General features: G+C 40.2%; 1 pseudogene; it reads left to right on the top strand.

Moving 5' to 3' along the window:
• Positions 1-2,536: 2,536 nt before the first annotated feature.
• Positions 2,537-17,338, top strand: LOC117462157 (UDP-N-acetylglucosamine transporter-like; annotated as a pseudogene).
• The last annotated feature ends 1,023 nt before the right edge of the window (positions 17,339-18,361 follow it).

The raw sequence follows: 18,361 nt of genomic DNA, 5'->3' as shown, positions 1-18,361 counted from the left end.
TTTTTATTAATTTTTTTTTTTGGGAGATGCCTAAGTTGATTACATATTATCAAATTGAATAATTCAATGAATACGACAGAGCCATAGCTAAATGCGGGCAGAGCTGCTGATCTCTCTCTCTCGCGTCCGGTTATACTTCACTCGTGTTTATGTCCAAATCCATCAGATCTAGCTAGTTCTAGCCAATGATATGGCTGCTGCCCCTCCCTACACGTAGATCACGCAGACTCAAACCTCATTTTAGGCCCAAATGTGGCGCAAATGAGCTCCGCAGCCGTTGCGAGGTTCCGGCGCTAACAGTTCATGAGCGTGCTCCCCCGCCCTCCGTCAACACTCGCGACACATGAGTGGCCAGCCTAAACAACAATAAGCGCTGCTTGGCAACCGTGTGTGGCGGCAAAGTACATAGACATTTTGACAGGAGAGATTTAGTTTTGCCGGTATTCAACATATTTTACCAGTCATAGTCCGGTAATTATTTACACTCCAAGAAGAGTCCTACACAACAGACATGGCGTCAAAAAGGAGTAATGTGTGGAAATATTTCGACCAGGTTAGTGAGTGCGGTGTAGAGGTCAAACTATGCCAAATGAAACTTTATATACATGCTATACATGCTATACCTTGCTATACCCGCAACCTCCGTTCCAGAGGGTCTTCTCTACAGCTGGCCTGATTGTGAATCGCCTCCACACATGAAAGCTGTAGGCCTATAGCTGTCAAACTGTGATCACTAGTTCAATACATTTGACAAATTCGACTTGGTTTCTACACTTATTTGAACATGTATGTATTTCTAAAAAATTATTGAGAAAAAATTGGGTAAAAAAAAAAATTCAGAAATTTTTTTGCACATTTTTTTTTGCCCAATTTTTTTTTATAGGATATTTAAATTTCGGTTAACCGGTTAACCGTTTTTTGGGGGGTCGAATATTCGAATATACAATTACTTTCAAATTCCCATCCCTACTGGAGATACTTTCTTTGATTAGACTACCAACAACACAACACGTTGTCAGCTAGCATATATGCTCCCTCATTCTCCACCTGCCTGCACTTTCACCACATCCACCACACGCTCCAAAACCTGACGTCTCTTTTGGACTTGTTCCCTATGAGCAGACATCTGACTGCCAGCAAACATGCTTTCGATGTCTGCTTTAGAGCACCGTAAGAAAAAAGCTGTGTAATGCTCTTTTTGTGCTCCTCTGTACGCTGGTGTGCGTGCGTCCAATCTGACATTCCAGTTATAAATGTGCCAGTGTCAGTCCTCTTCCCATATGCCAGACATACAAAACAAAACAACATATGACGTCCCTTGCAATAGAGAACCGCAGTGACGCGTCCTACAACCCGGAAGTAAACTTCTTCCGGTTCCTTCGTCAAAAACGCAATGCAATTTCTCCATAGGATTTTGGAAAATAGCTCGAAATAAGGTCTGTGGTTGACACACATCTAAGAGAGGGATCACGTTTTGTTCAGCCGGATAATCTCCACATGTCAACACTACTTTTATAATTTTGAATCATAAATCTAGTCGCCAGGAGCAAAATGCTAACGTTATGCTATAAACGAACTACAAGCTAGTACAGCAGTAGGGTCGCACGACTTCAACGTCACGCCAACTTAAGATCGTTTATAAAAGCACATTAAGAAGCCCCCTTTCTCTAATTCCACAACGTTGGAGGAAATAACATGAGGAGAACGGATTAATAGGCTGTTCGTGGTTAACGTGTGTTGCTAACTTTATTCGGCATTCTAGCCTAATCTGTTATCTGTAAATGTTAAATATACTGATTGAAGGGATAATCCACTAACATCCTTTAATACACGTGTAGTTAATTTGATTCAGATGTTCTGATAATATCCGCAATATAAATCTTTAAACGTCTTCTTACCTTTAAAAGTCCATCACGAACGGTTTATGCTACAACTCTACTGCGCTGCCAGCCGCAGATCCACGATCCGCCTTTGCTGTAAAAAACTGGTCCATTGGAGTGAACGGAGATGTCGTAACTCTTCTCTGGGCGGGGTCTGACATCCAACCCCGTCTTTTATCCGACCCCACCCCATTCCGCGTTCCGCAGCGAGGACCTTCTCGTCTTTTCAGCAGTGCCATCTCTAAAACGGCGAAACAGTCACTCCCCATCATTTAAATTTCACCGTTTCCAGACTCTCCTTTGGAAAACATTGGCCGGGAAACGATAGAACGAGCACGTTTCATGCGAAGACCTGTGGCTGCAACCCGGAGCAAAGCAACAAACCATTGCGTAGCTAACTAGTAGCGCTAGCTTTAGCTAACGCTAGCCAACGAAACTAACTGCCGAGTAAAATTGGAAAACACTGGTAATTATTGTTCTATAATTTGTAAAACTACGGTGTTAAAAATGACAATTTCAAAAATACAGATTCTAATGGTCAGATATAGATATACAGATATTAAGATACTACAGAGACTAAAGATAGGCAGGTACTTGCTTTCAAGCAGAACACAGGGGAAATCAAACTTAGCGGGAGTGTTTACGTGTTCGGCGTAATGACGTACAACGGTCTCGACAATTTCGGTAGTCCTATTCAGCCACCGGTAACAACCATCGTTTTTCAGACACGTAAACTCTTCAAAAATCACCAGTGGGGTCACTGCTGATGTATTTAATGTCGTAGAACAAAACGTGATTTATCTCTTAAATTGTGTCAACCACAGACCTTATTTCGAGCTATTTTCCAAAACCCTATGGAGAAAATGCATTGCTTTTTGACGAAGGAACCGGAAGTGCTAAAAATGCTAACTTACTTCCGGGTTTTAGGACGCGTCACTGCGGTTCTCTATATGTAAGCCACTTTCTGCTGGTGCCATCTTTACAGGTGAATACCTTCTGCACAACTGTATTTCTGGTATGTTGTTGTGGGTGCTGTTCTAAAAACATCTGTAACATAGATGGCTCGGGGCGGGCAAAGTAATCTATGTCCTCCTGCTCTTTGCTCTCCTCACTCTCGCTGACACTCTCCTCCTCTGGGGATGCTACCTGGCTCAACACAATGATACAGAATGAATGGATTCCCTGATAGAGGTCCATACAAATAGGCATTGACATAACAATACCACACAGTTAATGGTCAAAACTACATGTGTGCCTCAATTTTTTATCTATTTCTATATTATTCATTCTATATATTGTCAATCAAAACTACCACAAAGAAGCTGACTATAACAAATTGTTTCAGGTCCCAAAAGACCACTGTTGCCCTTATAACCAAATAAGTAAATAAACTAAACAAAACAAGCTGCCAGCTGACAGTAATTGTTCATGAATGTTGGTTAACTTTCAATGAGACAACGTATCAGAGTCCCATTAAGCTATATTTTAACTTGCCAGGGAAAACCTAAAAAAGCCAGCTTACTAGCTTGTAGGCTAACGAATGTTTCTCTTATAATATTTGTCTTATTTAGTTTTATGAGTCAGGAAATAATGCATAAGAAAGGGGGTGGAGTTGCTATTCTGTTCAATGATTCCCTTCAATGCAGGAAGACATCGTATGGAAACTTTGATTCTTTTGAATATGTGGCCCTTCAGCTGACATGCTCCTCTCGAGCTCTGTTCCTAAATATCTATAGACCATCCAAATACTGTGCAAGCTTTTTTGATGACTTTACTGAACTGCTGTCTATAGTGTGTATTGACTTTGACCGTCTAGTCATTGTTGGTGATTTTAACATCCATGTTGACAACCCCCAGGACAGAGGGGCTAAAGAACTGTTTTGTGTTCTTGATAGCTATGGACTGACTCAGCATGTGACGGAGCCCACGCACAATAAGGGGCACACTCTGGACTTAATTATCTCAAAGGGTCTGACTATCTCTAAGGTTGTGGTGACTGATGTTGCACTCTCTGATCATTCCTGTGTTTTCTTTGAGAGCTCTATTTCTGTTCACAAAAATGTTCAAAAAGAGGTAACCACAAAGCGATATTTAACTGAAAATACTAGGGAAATGTTTACTCAGAATTGTTCTTCCACACTTGCCCCTGCTAACATCTCAGTAAATGAGCTAGTAGATCATTTTAATTCAAAAATTAAAAATGTTATAGATGCCATTGCTCCAATAAGGTAAAGGAAGTGACTGGAAGAAAATATCTCCATGGAGAAAGGCCATGACCGTGAGAGCAGAAAAAAGAGTGTCGAAAAGCTGAACGCAGGTGGCGAAAAACAAATCTTCAGGTTCACTTTGAAATCTATAAAGAGAGACTTGGCCTTTATAATTTGGAATTGAAAAACGCACGACAATCGTTCTTCTCTGACATCATTACCAAAAACAAAAACAACGCCGTGCCTTGTTTGCTACCGTCGACTAACCCCAGTGTCAGTAGCCTCTGAATTTCTATCCACCAGGGCGTGCAATGATTTTGCCTCCTTTTTCACTGACAAAATTCAGAAAATCAGACAAGCAGTCAGTGCCTCTGCATCAGAACAGCAAATGTGTTGTCTCTGTGTCCACTTAACATCAATTCAACATCATGACACAATTCCATCAGATTAATGATAAAAACCTAGAGGACATTATACAACTTCTGAAATCCTCCTCCTGCTGCCTTGATATTATTCCAACAGGATTTTTCAAAGATGTTTTCCTTGCATGGCCTCAGATCTACTTCATATAGTAAACAAATCTCTTCACTCAGGTATTTTTCCACAGGCCCTGAAAACTGCAGTCATTAAACCGCTCTTAAAAAAGAATAATCTAGATGCTTCAGTAATGAACAATTACAGGCCCATATCAAACCTCCATTTCTAGGTAAAATCATTGAAAAAGTTGTTTTTCAACAGTTAGTAATTTTTTGCATTAACTGTTTCGATGTGTTCCAGTCAGGCTTTCGTCCAAACCACAGCACTGAGACTGCTCTTGTAAAGGTCTTCAATGACATCCACTTAAACACAGACAGTAGCAGAACTTCAGTGTTAGTATTATTATATCTCAGTGCTGCGTTTGACACTGTTGACCACAGCATATTACTAGACCGACTGGAAAACTGGGTGGGACTTTCGGAAACAGTTCTAAATTGGTTTGAATCCTACCTAAAGGACAGAAACAACTTTGTTTCTATAGGTAAATACACATCTGAGTTGACAAATATGACATGTGGGGTTCCTCAAGGCTCCATCTTGGGGCCTCTTCTCTTTAACATCTACATGCTACCACTGGCTCAGATAATGAAAAACAACAAAATAAGTTACCATAGCTATGCGGATGACACACAAAGTACGTAACAATTTCACCAGGAGACTATGCTCCAATTCAAACATTGAGTAAGTGCATTGAACAAATCAATGACTGGATGTGTCAGAACTTGGAGCCAAGTCAGAACGTATAAAAGTTAGCGCTGAGCTTCAGTCTGCAATGTTCAAAACAACAGATAAAGCCAGAAATCTAGGTGTAGTCATGGACTCTGACCTGAGTTTCAACAGTCACATTAAAACAGTTACTAAATCAGCCTACTATCACCTAAAAAATATATCTAGGATTAAAAGACTAATGTCACAGCAGGATTTGGAAAAACTTGTCCATGCTTTTATCTTCAGTAGACTCGACTACTGCAATGGTGTCTTCACAGGTCTCACTAAAAAATCTATTAGAAGCTGCAGCTGATTCAGAACGCCGCTGCTCGAGTCCTCACTAACACTAAGAAAGTGGATCACATCACTCCTGTTCTGAAGTCTTTACACTGGCTTCCTGTGTGTCAAAGAATAGATTTCAAAATACTGCTGCTGGTTTATAAGCACTGAATGGTTTAGGCCCAAAATACATTTCTGACCTCCTGCTAAATTATGAACCATCCAGATCTCTCAGGTCTTCAGGCACTGGTCAGCTTTCTGTCCCCAGAGTCAGAACTAAACATGGAGAAGCAGCGTTTAGTTATTATGCTCCAAACATCTGGAACAAACTCCCAGAAACCTGCAGGTCCGCTGCAACTCTTACTACTTTTAAATCCAGGCTGAAGACTTTTCTTTTTGTCGCTGCTTTTAATTGAACTATGCATATCTTAGACTGCACTGTAACTTTTATCCATGTATTTTTCTTTTAATGTTTATTTTATTAGCTTTTCTTTTTAATGACTGATTTTAAATGCCATTTTCTTAAGTCTTTCATTTTTGTACAGCACTTTGAATTGCCTTGTGTTGAAAGTGCTATATAAATAAACTTGCCTTGCCTTGCCTTATAAGTGCTTCATCAAAGGGATATTAATGGGTTCCAGAACTACAGAGTATCATAACCTTAATAGTAATAATCTTTTCCTAATTTTCTTAGCTTCTGCTTCTGCTTCCCTCTCCCCACTCGCGCTGATCTCTCTCCCTCTCATCATCTTCCTCACCACCAATATCGGCCACGGGTTAGACGAAGATGGACCTGCACCTGTACTAAACATGTCGGCTATTTTGACACAAGCGGCAGCATCAGCACGAAGGGCCTGCTTTTTTCTTGCCCGCAATTTTCTGCTTTTCATTTGGCCTTCGCCTTCGCCATTTCTAACTCGAACTTCTTTCTTTTCTCGAAAAAAAAGGCAGTTTGGCTTCAACGGCCAGCTCACCTCCTGGGGGCGTGATTTAATTATGCACACCGAGCGGCCAAAGGGGGAGGTGATTAAAGATTTGATTGGGCCGGCCCAGTGTCAATTACTAAAAACATTTAAACAGAGGGCCAATCTACCCGTCTTATGGGCCGGGACTTCATAAAAAATGACGTGTCGGCCCAAAAGGCACGTCGGCCCACCGGGAAAATGCCCGGTATGCCAGATGGCCAGTCCAGCCCTGTTAGTAAGGCTAAAGAGCTACCGCAGGCTGATGTGTTTTAACCACACACACACGCGATTTAAACGCAGACTTTTGTTCCTCCATGTTTCGTTGTTATTGTTTCACTGAGCGGACCCGCGATTTTTTTTCAAACGCTTTTTTGGCCCATCTGCGGCGGTAATAGGTTTTGTGCGCTGTGATGATTCGGCTGTACCTTTAGTAATGAATATTAAATGTTGTGAGGAAATCTTTCCACCATAATTCCAATAAGTAATCCAAAATGTATTCACTTCAGGTTTACGAAAGTAACTGTAATCAGATTACTCGTTTTTCAAACGTAACGCGAGCTGAATACAGTTACTTGATTTTTGTATTCTGATTACGTAACGCCGTTACATGTATTCCGTTACAACCCAACCCTGGCAACATCACAGGTTCCTCCTCCTCCATGTCAAAAACAAGCTTAAAGCTTGACTCACGTTCAGAGTTCTCTTCATCATAGTTGAATCTTCAAAACTCTAAATCTATCTAACTATATTTAAATTCTCAATGTTTGTCTGTCACTTTACTTCAATCGCAGTCTCCCGCAGCCTCTCTTCGTCTCCCGCCGCCTGTCTTCGTATATCTTCGTCTCTCTCCATTTCCCGCCGTCTCTCTTCGGTTCCCGCCGTCCCTCTTCGTCCCTCTTCGTCTCGTTTCGTATCACTCCGTTTACCTGATTACCTCACCCCCTCCTGGTAAATACATCCTGTTGAGCAGAATCTACAGTTTCCAGTATTTTCCGTTTCGTAAAATGATAAAATACGGCGAAGATCTTAAAATATGTGCTTCCATTATTCATACTTCTGAAATATATCTGTATTAACTTTATATCATCGTATGTCCATGTTTATTGGGTCTTTTTGCATGAAACAAAGACTGGCATATAGTTTCAAGCCAGTACTTTCGACAGAAATACACATATACATCCTGTTGAGCAGGATCTACAGTTTCCAGTATTTTCCGTTTCGTAAAATGATCAAATACGGCGAAGATATTCAAATATGTGCTTCCATTTTTCATACTTTTGAAATGTATTAACTTTATATCACCGTATCTCCGTGTTTTCTGGGTCTTTTGCATGAAACAAAGACTGGGATATAGTTTCAAGCCAGTACTTTCGACAGAAACACACGGCAATGTTGTCCGGACTGTTGTTTTTATGCTGCAACGGCTTGAACAGGTCATGTGATCTGATCACGTCGGCGTGACGGTCGACTCCAAAGGGTTAATATTAAATACATATAAGTATTTTTACAACTTGTATTTAGAAATACTCTGTTGTAATTATTGATGCATACATGTGTTCATCCATTCAATGTGGCATCTGCTATAATGGGGTTAATGTATGATATTACTTAATAATACAATACATTATAATATATGATATGATAATTACAATTTAGTTTTATTCATTTCTTATTTCATAGTTTCTCATTATTATTATTTGTATCGCTCATCTTATTTTTGATTTTATTCATCTGTGCGAATCTAGTGCTGTCCTGTTTTCACTCTCACCCTGTTGCTGTTTGAACTACTGAAATTTCCCCACGGGATTAATAAAGGTCCATCTTATCTTATCTTAATGTATAAGTTGATTTACTTCAATCTACTGTACTGTGTAAAACACCCCAACCACTATTACAAGAAATATACTGCATAAAACAAACTATATACTTTATTTGATCTAAAATATGATGTGTTTTCTTTATAGTAGCTTGTGAAAACCATACAGTAACAAATAAGTGGATTAAATGCTACAGTATTCAGCAAACACAACTGCAGAGCTGCAAACATTGAAACAGACTAAGTTCTACACCACCCAGGTGTCTTTGTGTATTTTGTGAATGAAGCGCCATCTCATGGTTAAATCCTGTAATCCTGTAATAATGGGGAAATTGGGCAACGCCTCTAGCAATTTGGGCAACAACCCCCAGCCACTGGCATCCGCTGGGCTTTTGACTGGGACACACCCATTTGAGTCTGATCTGGAGTGCTCCATCTGTAATCTTACTGGTGTGTTTTTGTCGTTCTCTACATAGGTTACGTACCAGTTGAAGATCCTCACCACAGCACTGTTTTCTGTCTCCATGCTTGGGGGAAGAGGTTAGGATTGTACCAGTGGGCTCTCCCTACTGTTCCTCATGGCTGGAAGTCACTCTAGTGCAGGTACCAGCGGCACCCAAGTCCCTGAGCAATTTGAGAAAACACGGGTTTTTTCTGCTTATCTGCTTCATTAACATGGAATATGTCTTAATAGACTCCTTAGATGTTTAAGTCATAAGTGAGTTTATAACACATGTAAAGCACTCCTCTCTGTCCTCCCCTTCCTCAGTGGCCCACAGAGTCTGAAGTGGACTCTGAGCAGGCGGTCCTGTCTGGCAGGCTCACAGTTTGTGGGGCTGATGGCTGTGCTCACGGCCTGTTTGTCCAGTGGCTTTGCTGAGTTTACTTTGAGAAAATCCTAAAGGAGACTAAGCAGAGTGTGTGGGTCCGAAACATACAGCTGGGTGAGTGACCAAAGGCCTCCGTATGTTTTGGGACTTATATGTGTGAGAAAACGTACATTACATTTAATCAGCTGATGCTATGCGTATGCATTTAATTGTATACAAGTCAGAAGGTGCAAGAATCAAGCAAGTACATTATCTTCATGAAAATATGTTGATTTACTTCAAGTGCTACATGTATAGTGTTATGACCCGGCTCAAAAGGCCACAACAAAAGGAGACACACCATGTTGACGGTTAACAAATATGTTTATTTAGGACAAACAAATCAAATTAAGTCAAAACCAGTAAAGTATGAGGTGTGGATGTCAGTGGTATCAGTAATGTAATGCAGGGTGAGGACATGTATGTGTGTGAGAGTGTTGAAGTACACCAAGTAAAGCAACTGAAGAAACTCATAGTATACTCAACCAAACCAGAGTGCCTGCAGGGAAAAGCAGAGAGCACAGACAGGAGTAGAGAGGCTTTAAAATAGCTGCAGAGCACCAGACCCAGGTGCCCTGAGTTACTGCAATCAGTGCATCAATGCAGCCAATGCAGCACAGACAGAACAGCCACACCCTCTCTACTGATGGACCCACAGGGGCATCACAAAGACAAAAAGAGACAGAGAGGGGTTGTTTATTTGGAAGAAAGTGTTTCACTTTTGGAGCCAGGACATCTTCCAACAAGCCAAATCTGGGACAAGAGTACGTTTGTGTGGGACAATGTGGGACAAGGTACTGCAACGCTGAAAGGGCATTTTCAATTTCTATATAATCTCCATATAAACGCGATTGAATAAAACGGTCTACTGAAAACCATTAGTTTAGAAATTAAGTCCTAAGTGTGTCGCTTCAAATCATATTACCTCCATGCAAGATTGCAAAGAAAAACTCCATGGGATTTGCCTACGACTGGCTTCACACATGATTAAATCCTTTTCTTTTAATAGTTTCCATCATACTCCGCTAAAAAGTGCATGGTGCAGTGGTAGCTTGTACTGCTTTGTTCCAGTAGGGCGTGACATGCCTGGAAAAACTCAACGTTGATTCTAATTAAATGTATTATGTCAACAAATTTCACATAACTGTATTAGGTTAGTTGAAAGCAATAATATAAAGTTGAACCTTAAATAAAACAAGGTTAAACTTTAACTCTACATTAGTTGAGGTCAACGTTTCAGTTTTCTCAGTGTAGGTAGTGAGACTGGTGACAGGTTGGCGAGCCCTTGTGTGAGCTGCTTGGTTGACATCTGACTGCAGGCAATGGTCCCTCTCTTGATTTCTACACCGCCATTGGATACAATAAATTCGGAGCAGTCCCACACAAAGCAGACACCTGGGGTGCTTGCTTGGTAGCACATGTCTTCCTTCCGAAGTGAGGCAACAATACTTCCTAGCCTCGGAAAACGAAGAATGGACCAAGCTAACAGGTGGTGCAGGTGTGCGTCATATGAGAGCCCCGCCTTACATTTCCGCTACAGATTGTGGAGGAAATTAGTCTGGTGCGCAAAGCATTGTGGGGATTTTAAGACCGCGGAGTCTACACATGTGCAGCCTCGAAAATTTCTCGCTACGAAGTACGCCGGGCTTCGGTAGAAGTCCAAGTATGCTGGACATTGGAACAGTCCTTCTGCGGCACTCGATGACGTAGTATGCTTGAAATAGTGGCTCTGGAGCAGCTTTACTCGAGATTGAGAAACCCTACCACGGTCCCCTATTTGCAGTGAGGAAGTATATTACATTACACTAACATTACATATTATTTAACAATGCCCTTTATCCAGGCGACTTACAAAGAGTGCAATCATCCATGAAGATACATACTCAGACAGAAATAACCCTGCAAGTACATTACCTTTTAATAAGTCAAACCATTTTTAAGTTGCTGGTGCATTTGCTTTTAAATGACACAACCCTTTTAGTGCTACACAAAGAGCAGCAACCTGTGTGTGTTTGGCCAACATATCCTCATAGTTCTTTTTTAAATCTTTGTGGGGTTCTTCAAAAATATCCAGCAACACAAGCAAACAGCGCACCTGAGCAGTGCTTGTTTAGGCAACCAAACGACTTGGTTAGAATTAGAGAAAAAGGAATTAGCACACCACTTTTCATAGGCATACTGTAAGTACTGAATGAACACTGTATGAGAACAGCCTGCCCTCACACGTGGACACAAATTCATTTTATTTTGGTCACAAACATTAACTGATAAAAAGGTTTAATAATTTTCAATAACAATTCTTTATTGTAGCTCACTGCTTAGCAACACATCTTCTAAATCGCCATGCCTACAAAGCACATTTAACTGAAAAGTTCAGCTGGGGAAAGGGAATGTTGGCAACCTGGCAACACAAATGTTGGCTTTAATGATACTATTGGTATTAAGGGTTAATTAATGGTTTATTAAGATTGAGAAATACCTTAGTTACAGCTTTGAGTACTCATCATAAATTATTATTTTAGAAGATTGTACCAGAAAACAGCTTTGACTGCTATATCTGCTAAGCTGTTAGATCAAACTAGTAGAGCCAATCTAAGGTGTAATTCAACCAGTATAAATGTGCAGCATCATAAAATCCTAACTGACATTTTCATGTTTCACTGTCGTACCTAATGTTGACACATACATATTCATAGATAAGGAGGTGTCACTCCAGTTTGTTCTAATAGCACTAATTGTGTTACTTTTGCAGAATGGCTCTTCTTATCTCTCGCTGCAAGCCTCTATTGAATGTTCCTCTTTAGTCATGCATTCATCGCAGCATCTCTGCCAGTTGTGCATATGAACTCCCCATCCACTCTACATTCTCACACTGAAGGAGCTAATGTAGTGTATTCTTGTGAAGATGAAATAATATATATTAAATATGTATGTATTCCTTGTGACGAGGGCTCAACACTACTTCAGAAGATGAAAAAAAATACTATGCTGTTATGGGTTAGCCTAATTTGAAAATAATGTGAATGAATGTGTAAAGAAAAGGACTTTCACATAGCTAACTTATCACCAGAAGACGGTTTATGGAAAGCAAAGCTGAAATGACCATATTTTCAATCTGGTGAAATGTTTATCTTGTTTTTATGTTTGATATGAAATGATGATACATTTAATAAGAGAAAACAATAAAATGTTCCCTTTGAAAGTTGATCTAACATGTAACAAAACTTAATGGATTCAGAGAAATATTTGTCAATCTCTGCTTTTATTTCCATCATTAAGGCCCTCCTCTCTTGGTCTCTCCAGCTACCAGTCTTGCCCTGTTATTGGACCCTTATGGTCTCTCAAACAATTCAAAAGAGTTCTTTGTTCCCAAGTGGCTGGGACAGAACAACAACAGTTGGTTCAGACAACTTTCTCACTCCCTAATTACAGGTTGGTGTTGATGAGGCCATCTCAGTTTATGGGGCAGAGCAGAGGGCAGGAGGTTAAAGATCACAGATGACGTACTCTCTTTCCTCTTTTTCTCCTCCTGTTGTAACTTTCTCCATTCAATGATTTTTGTGACCATGAAAAATCACAAGCGAAGCAACCAGTGGGAGGCGTGTGTGTGGTGTGTGTGTGTGTGTGTGTGTGTGTGTGTGTGTGTGTGTGTGTGTGTGTGGTGTGTGTGTGTGTGTGTGTGTGTGGGTGTGTGTGTGTGTGTGTGTGTGTGTGTGGGTGTGTGGTGTGTGTGTGTGTGTTTTGTGTGTGTGTGTGTGTGTGTGTTAGTACATGTTAAACTCTGTTAAGCCTTGACACCTTGAGGCTGAGTTTGACCAACAAAGATGAATTATTAAACGACTGTTTAACGTTCATTAACAAACTTTGAAATTAACAAAAAAATATGAAATAATAAAAATGAACCTCTCTATGAATGTCAATTCCGTGTTCACGTTGAACCTAGAATAGTTGTGATTCTGTTGCACTAAAATAAAATCCAAATATAACATTTGACCAAGTATTAACTTTGAACTTACACTTTAGTTGTTGTTATTTAAAAAATGGCCGCCTTTTGTGATGAATAGAGCGTAATAATAAAGATCCCTTGAAGAAAGTTAAGGGATAGACTTTTTGATGAATTTCTTTTCATTATTACACTGTTATTGTGTTTAACTGTCCTCATTTTTTTCTTTTTTTCTTGTTATTCTTGTTATTTCTCTATACATTTTTTCTAAAAGGAATTATTAGAGCAAAGGCTATACAAGCATTTCTTATGATTTAAAAGCTAAAAACATGCCAAAAATAGAGCATGAGCTAATCCTGAAAACATAGCAAGTTAGCTAATATTGCTAACCTTGTTCTGCATTGACACTGGCGCCATTTACAGACCCCACTCTGGGTCTGTAAATGTCTTCCTCCTGGCAGTCAAAACTCTTATGTGAGATGTGAAAAGTAGAACAGAAGCCGGTTAACTGAATTAACAGCTAACTAGCTAACAGCAGTAGCTAGGTTTCTCCCTGAGGTTTCTCCCATGTTCCCTTTAAACTGTGGGTTTTCTCTGGAAGTGTTTCCTTGTACGATGTGAGGGTCTAAGGACAGAGGGTGTCGTATTGTCATCCTGATATTCTGTACAAACTGTGAAGTCCACTGAGACAAATGTAACATTTGTGATATTGGGCTATATAAATAAACATTGATTGATTGATTGATTGAGCTAGCACATAGCCTTACTTTAGCAACAAGCTAAAGTAGGTCTATCAGTATTCCAGGCAGAGCAGAGTGGGGATGTCAAAGGAGGAAAACCGATAACACTTGCTTTTTAAAATTTGACCAATTTACTCTCTTTTTCCCCTCAGGGTTGTTTGGCTTTGTGTTCGGTATTGTAGGAATGACAGTTTATGACGGCGAGAGGGTTAGAGAATCGGGAATGTTTCAGGGTTACAACACCATCACCTTCACAGTTGTTGCCTTGCAGGTTTGATCATTATATTTCTCTCATTCTTACATTCAATCGAAATGTCATCAAATGAATTCAGTGTACACTGTTTGGAGTAATTTGAAACTCTCTGCGTGCAGGCTCTGGGTGGGTTGGTCATAGCGGGTGGTCATTAAATATGCAGACAACATCCTCAAAGGATTCGCCACCTCTCTGTCCATCATTGTGTCCACACTCATTTCATACTTCCTGTTGGAGGACTTCAACCCTACAAGGTAAACACATCATGCTGCTCACCCACAGTCCCTCAAGGCTACATTTCGGATTTGAGAATAATTACTCATAATATGCCTAACTAATGCTAGAGGTGTGGGTTTAAGGAAAACACTGCAGTATGTCAGTTGAAACTAAAATATAACTATTATATATGACATTCGTGGTTCCCAGGTAATGTATCATACATTTATGATGCTGTGATTTTTCATCTAGCTCAACGAGTATATTGTGTTGAAGTATTGACAAAAATATCTAACAACTATAGAATGGCTTGCCATATTGGCTTAACCCACTGTATACTCAGTATTTAGGAGCTATGAGCCTTTGGAACAATGGAAGGGTTTTTTATCTGGGTATTTGGCTTTCGGCCTAATGGGATGTTTTTTGGACTTCTATGGTTACGGTACAATCATAGACTGTATATATAAATGGACTTAGTGTCTGTGACGTCAAAACATAGAACTTAAATTAGTGGTGCAATGCTGAAATGTAACAATGTGACAGTCAAAAAGCATAGGTGTTTTAATGCCATATTCACTTAATAACGCATGAACAACTTTTACAAATATTTCTATAGTCTGTGTTGTTAAATGTCATGTTGCCCATTTCCTGCTGAAATACATGCATACCAAGTTGCTGCGTGGCACTTTGGTTTTGATAAAACAGTGTTGTTACACTATATAATGTTACATTCATAATCACGAGGCAATCTGCAGGAGAATTAGCTATTTGTTGTTATTCTTAATGCTTGTCATTCACATGTTAATAAAATAAGTATACATAGCAGAACAATTGTGGCGATGATCAGCTTAATAAGACTTGTTCAACATAATTTCTTTAGCTAATACTACAGCGGGCTGCGGCGAACCAAGTCCGCGTTTCGCTGGATTTCTTGATCTCCAGTTATAACACCGGACTCCGCCGCCGGGACGCCAGCCAGAGCTAACGGAGCCGCAGCGTGCGGCCGGAGCTAGCCCCCTGCGGCTCCGTTAGCTCCGGCCGGCGGACTCCGGTGGCCACCATTGGGATAATTGGGTCCCCTTTTAACATTTGCTCCCGTTTAGCAATATGGGCGTCATAGCCATAGACTATAAAAGTCTTACCCAAGGCTGAATCATAAACTAAACTGTATGTATATATATATATCAAGTACAGTAACTACAACTAGCTAACAGCCTAGCAGAGTGGACAAGTGCTGAGACACGTACCTGTCCATCAAGATGACCACGCCCTAATTATGCAAAAACTTTAAGACCTAATATAAATAAAAGGGTCGCGTTATAAAACAATTCACTCACCAATTCATAATCATGAAGGTGGAATCCAACTATATCCCGAATAATTTTTATTGCATCCAGGGGCAGAAACATGTTTATTTCTGCTGTAAAATTGGGCATTTTAACATGGGGGTCTGTGGAAATTGATCCTTTCTGCAGCCATCGCCTATCGGATGAACTGCAGTTTGTGGCACTTCCTTATTGGCCTCCCGGCTCTGCCCCAGAGTTTGCCACTTGGGTACAATGAGCATTCAAAAAAGAATGACCTGCCATTAGATGGTGAACAATGAAAATATGATACCTACTTAACAACATGACATTTATACCATCTAAGCATTGTCTGCATGTTAGCATTCTGGTGTTACGCATTTAGCTCGAATTATCGACATAAGAGTCACTTAGCTACTAGCATAGACCTCTTAACATGACATGATATGATCATCACACAATTATTATTTGTTTACATTAACTTTTAATGCTTTTATTTTGTTCTCTCTTTTTATCTGTTCCCACCTTTCTCGTAGTTTATTTTTCATGGGGGCAATGCTGGTTATTGCCGCCACATTCCTCTACAGCAACGAGTGCAAACCTGCTAACGGCAGCGCCATCAAAGTCTAACCTGAGACCTCTGTGAAGTGTGCTACAAGAGAGGAGTGACGTCTGCCACCTGACATAGACCCTTCCGGAATATATGAACTGTGACATTAAGTATGGCGTGCAGGAATTATTCAAGCCGTAAATTTGAAAGTGATAAAACCTGGCACTGCCAAACATCTACAAATGGAGGCTGCTGGGGCTGTATGTTCTCCATCAGTTTCCTGACTGGGGGTCAATAATATGAAATACCTTTTTCTTATTTAATACTAACGGAAAGTAAGCCTAAAGTGGAGATAACTTTCGTGAACGGACACTGTCAGTACAATTCTAGTGTTCAGGAGTAACTCGTTACATGCAATTATTTAATTAAATAACAAAATAAATGCAATTGTAATCAGTAACAATTACTAAGAAAGAACTTTTTTATTGAATTAGTTAGTTTTAAAATGTTGTTGATTACTAAGGTTTACAATGCGTCTGTGTTATTAATTAGCTCAAGCTATCAAAATCGTTAAATGATTTATTACATCTTATACCTAATACATATCTAAAGTAATCTCACCAAGAGTGGGAATGACAGAATAAAAGTTATGGAAATGAACTGTTAATGCAATTTACAGGGATTACGATCAAACCAAGTCTTATATTTGAAAACTATTATTTTATATATTTAAATATACCGGTAATGTATTTAAATGTAATGGGATGAAGGAAAAGGGGTTTATACGAAACAAAAAGGGTATTCATGGTGCTAGCAGCTCATGCCTCAGAGGGGGGAAACTCCTCGACAGCTTCCATCTAGTCGTGGAATGAGGAGAAAACCTGCTGCAGGGGGGGGGGGGGGGGTGCCTCTGGTCAAAGATGCTGAATGTCCTTTTGAAAATGAGATGAAATAAGATGGAATATGGCTGCGTTGACCTTGCTGCTCACAGTATGAGCATTTATATCAAAAGCACTCATTTTGATCTAAATGAAATGCAAATAAAGGTCTTTGTTTGAGAACAAATGAATAAATTAAGGCATCTTTTTTTATGTTGAAACAACCGGCTCTGCCTTGATCTTTTTTTCATACTTCAAAGTTAAGTGAATGGATAGATCAACACTGTGTGTGTGTGTGTGTGTGTGTGTGTGTGTGTGTGTGTGTGTGTGTGTGTGTGTGTGTGTGTGTGTGTGTGTGTGTGTGTGTGTGTGTGTGTGGTGTGTGTGGTGTGTGTGTGGTGTGTGTGTGTGTGTGTGTGTGTGTGTGGGTGTGTGGGTGTGTGCACGTGCGTGCCCAGGCTCTTACATACACACTGATGCATACACACAGAGCTAGGCACACCCATGAATATTTTTGATCTGTTTTTTTTCAGCTCCAGTTGCAGCACGTTGGGAAAACCAATGCCGTCTCTATAGCAACAGATGGCTGAAAGAGCTGTGGTGCAGCGACAAATGAATCAATATAACCTATTTTAACCTCTTTGAGTACTTTACATTTACAATTTTTATTCAACAATGACCCTGACAAATAAAAAACAGATTTAGGCAGATGAACAAAAATACATATTTTCCCTATTTTCTCCTTTTTGACAGTCACAGATAATCTTTGCATAGTCAGAGCAAATGAGTGTGTTTGGATGGAGAGTGTGTGTGTGTGTGTGTGTGTGTGTGTGTGTGTGTGTGTGTGTGTGTGTGTGTGTGTGTGTGTGTGTGTGTGTGTGTGTGTGTGTGTGTGTGTGTGTGTGTGTGTGTGTGTGTGTGTGTGTGTGTGTGTGTGAGTGAGGAGGTGGACAGTCAGGGGAGAACTGGAGCAGGCAGATTGGGAAGGTGAGGTGTGAACCTGGAGAGAAGCACAGATGGAGGATGAGTCATGTGACTCCTGTGTGGAGTGGCAGGCAGAGCTTTGGACCGAGCCCAGCCACTGGACCGTCCACGACACAGGAAATTCATCTGCGATTATCAGCAGCCGCCTACTGCAAAATAATACGATATGAGGAGAAGCTGACCTCATACGGACCAGGGTTAAAGAATGTTACTAATTCAATCATTTTCAAAA

The sequence above is a fragment of the Pseudochaenichthys georgianus genome, chromosome 17 (genome assembly GCF_902827115.2).
Source record: "Pseudochaenichthys georgianus chromosome 17, fPseGeo1.2, whole genome shotgun sequence".
Classification (NCBI taxonomy): Eukaryota; Metazoa; Chordata; class Actinopteri; order Perciformes; family Channichthyidae; genus Pseudochaenichthys; species Pseudochaenichthys georgianus.
Note: the sequence above shows the minus strand (reverse complement) of the source record. Positions and strands in the feature narration are given on the sequence as shown.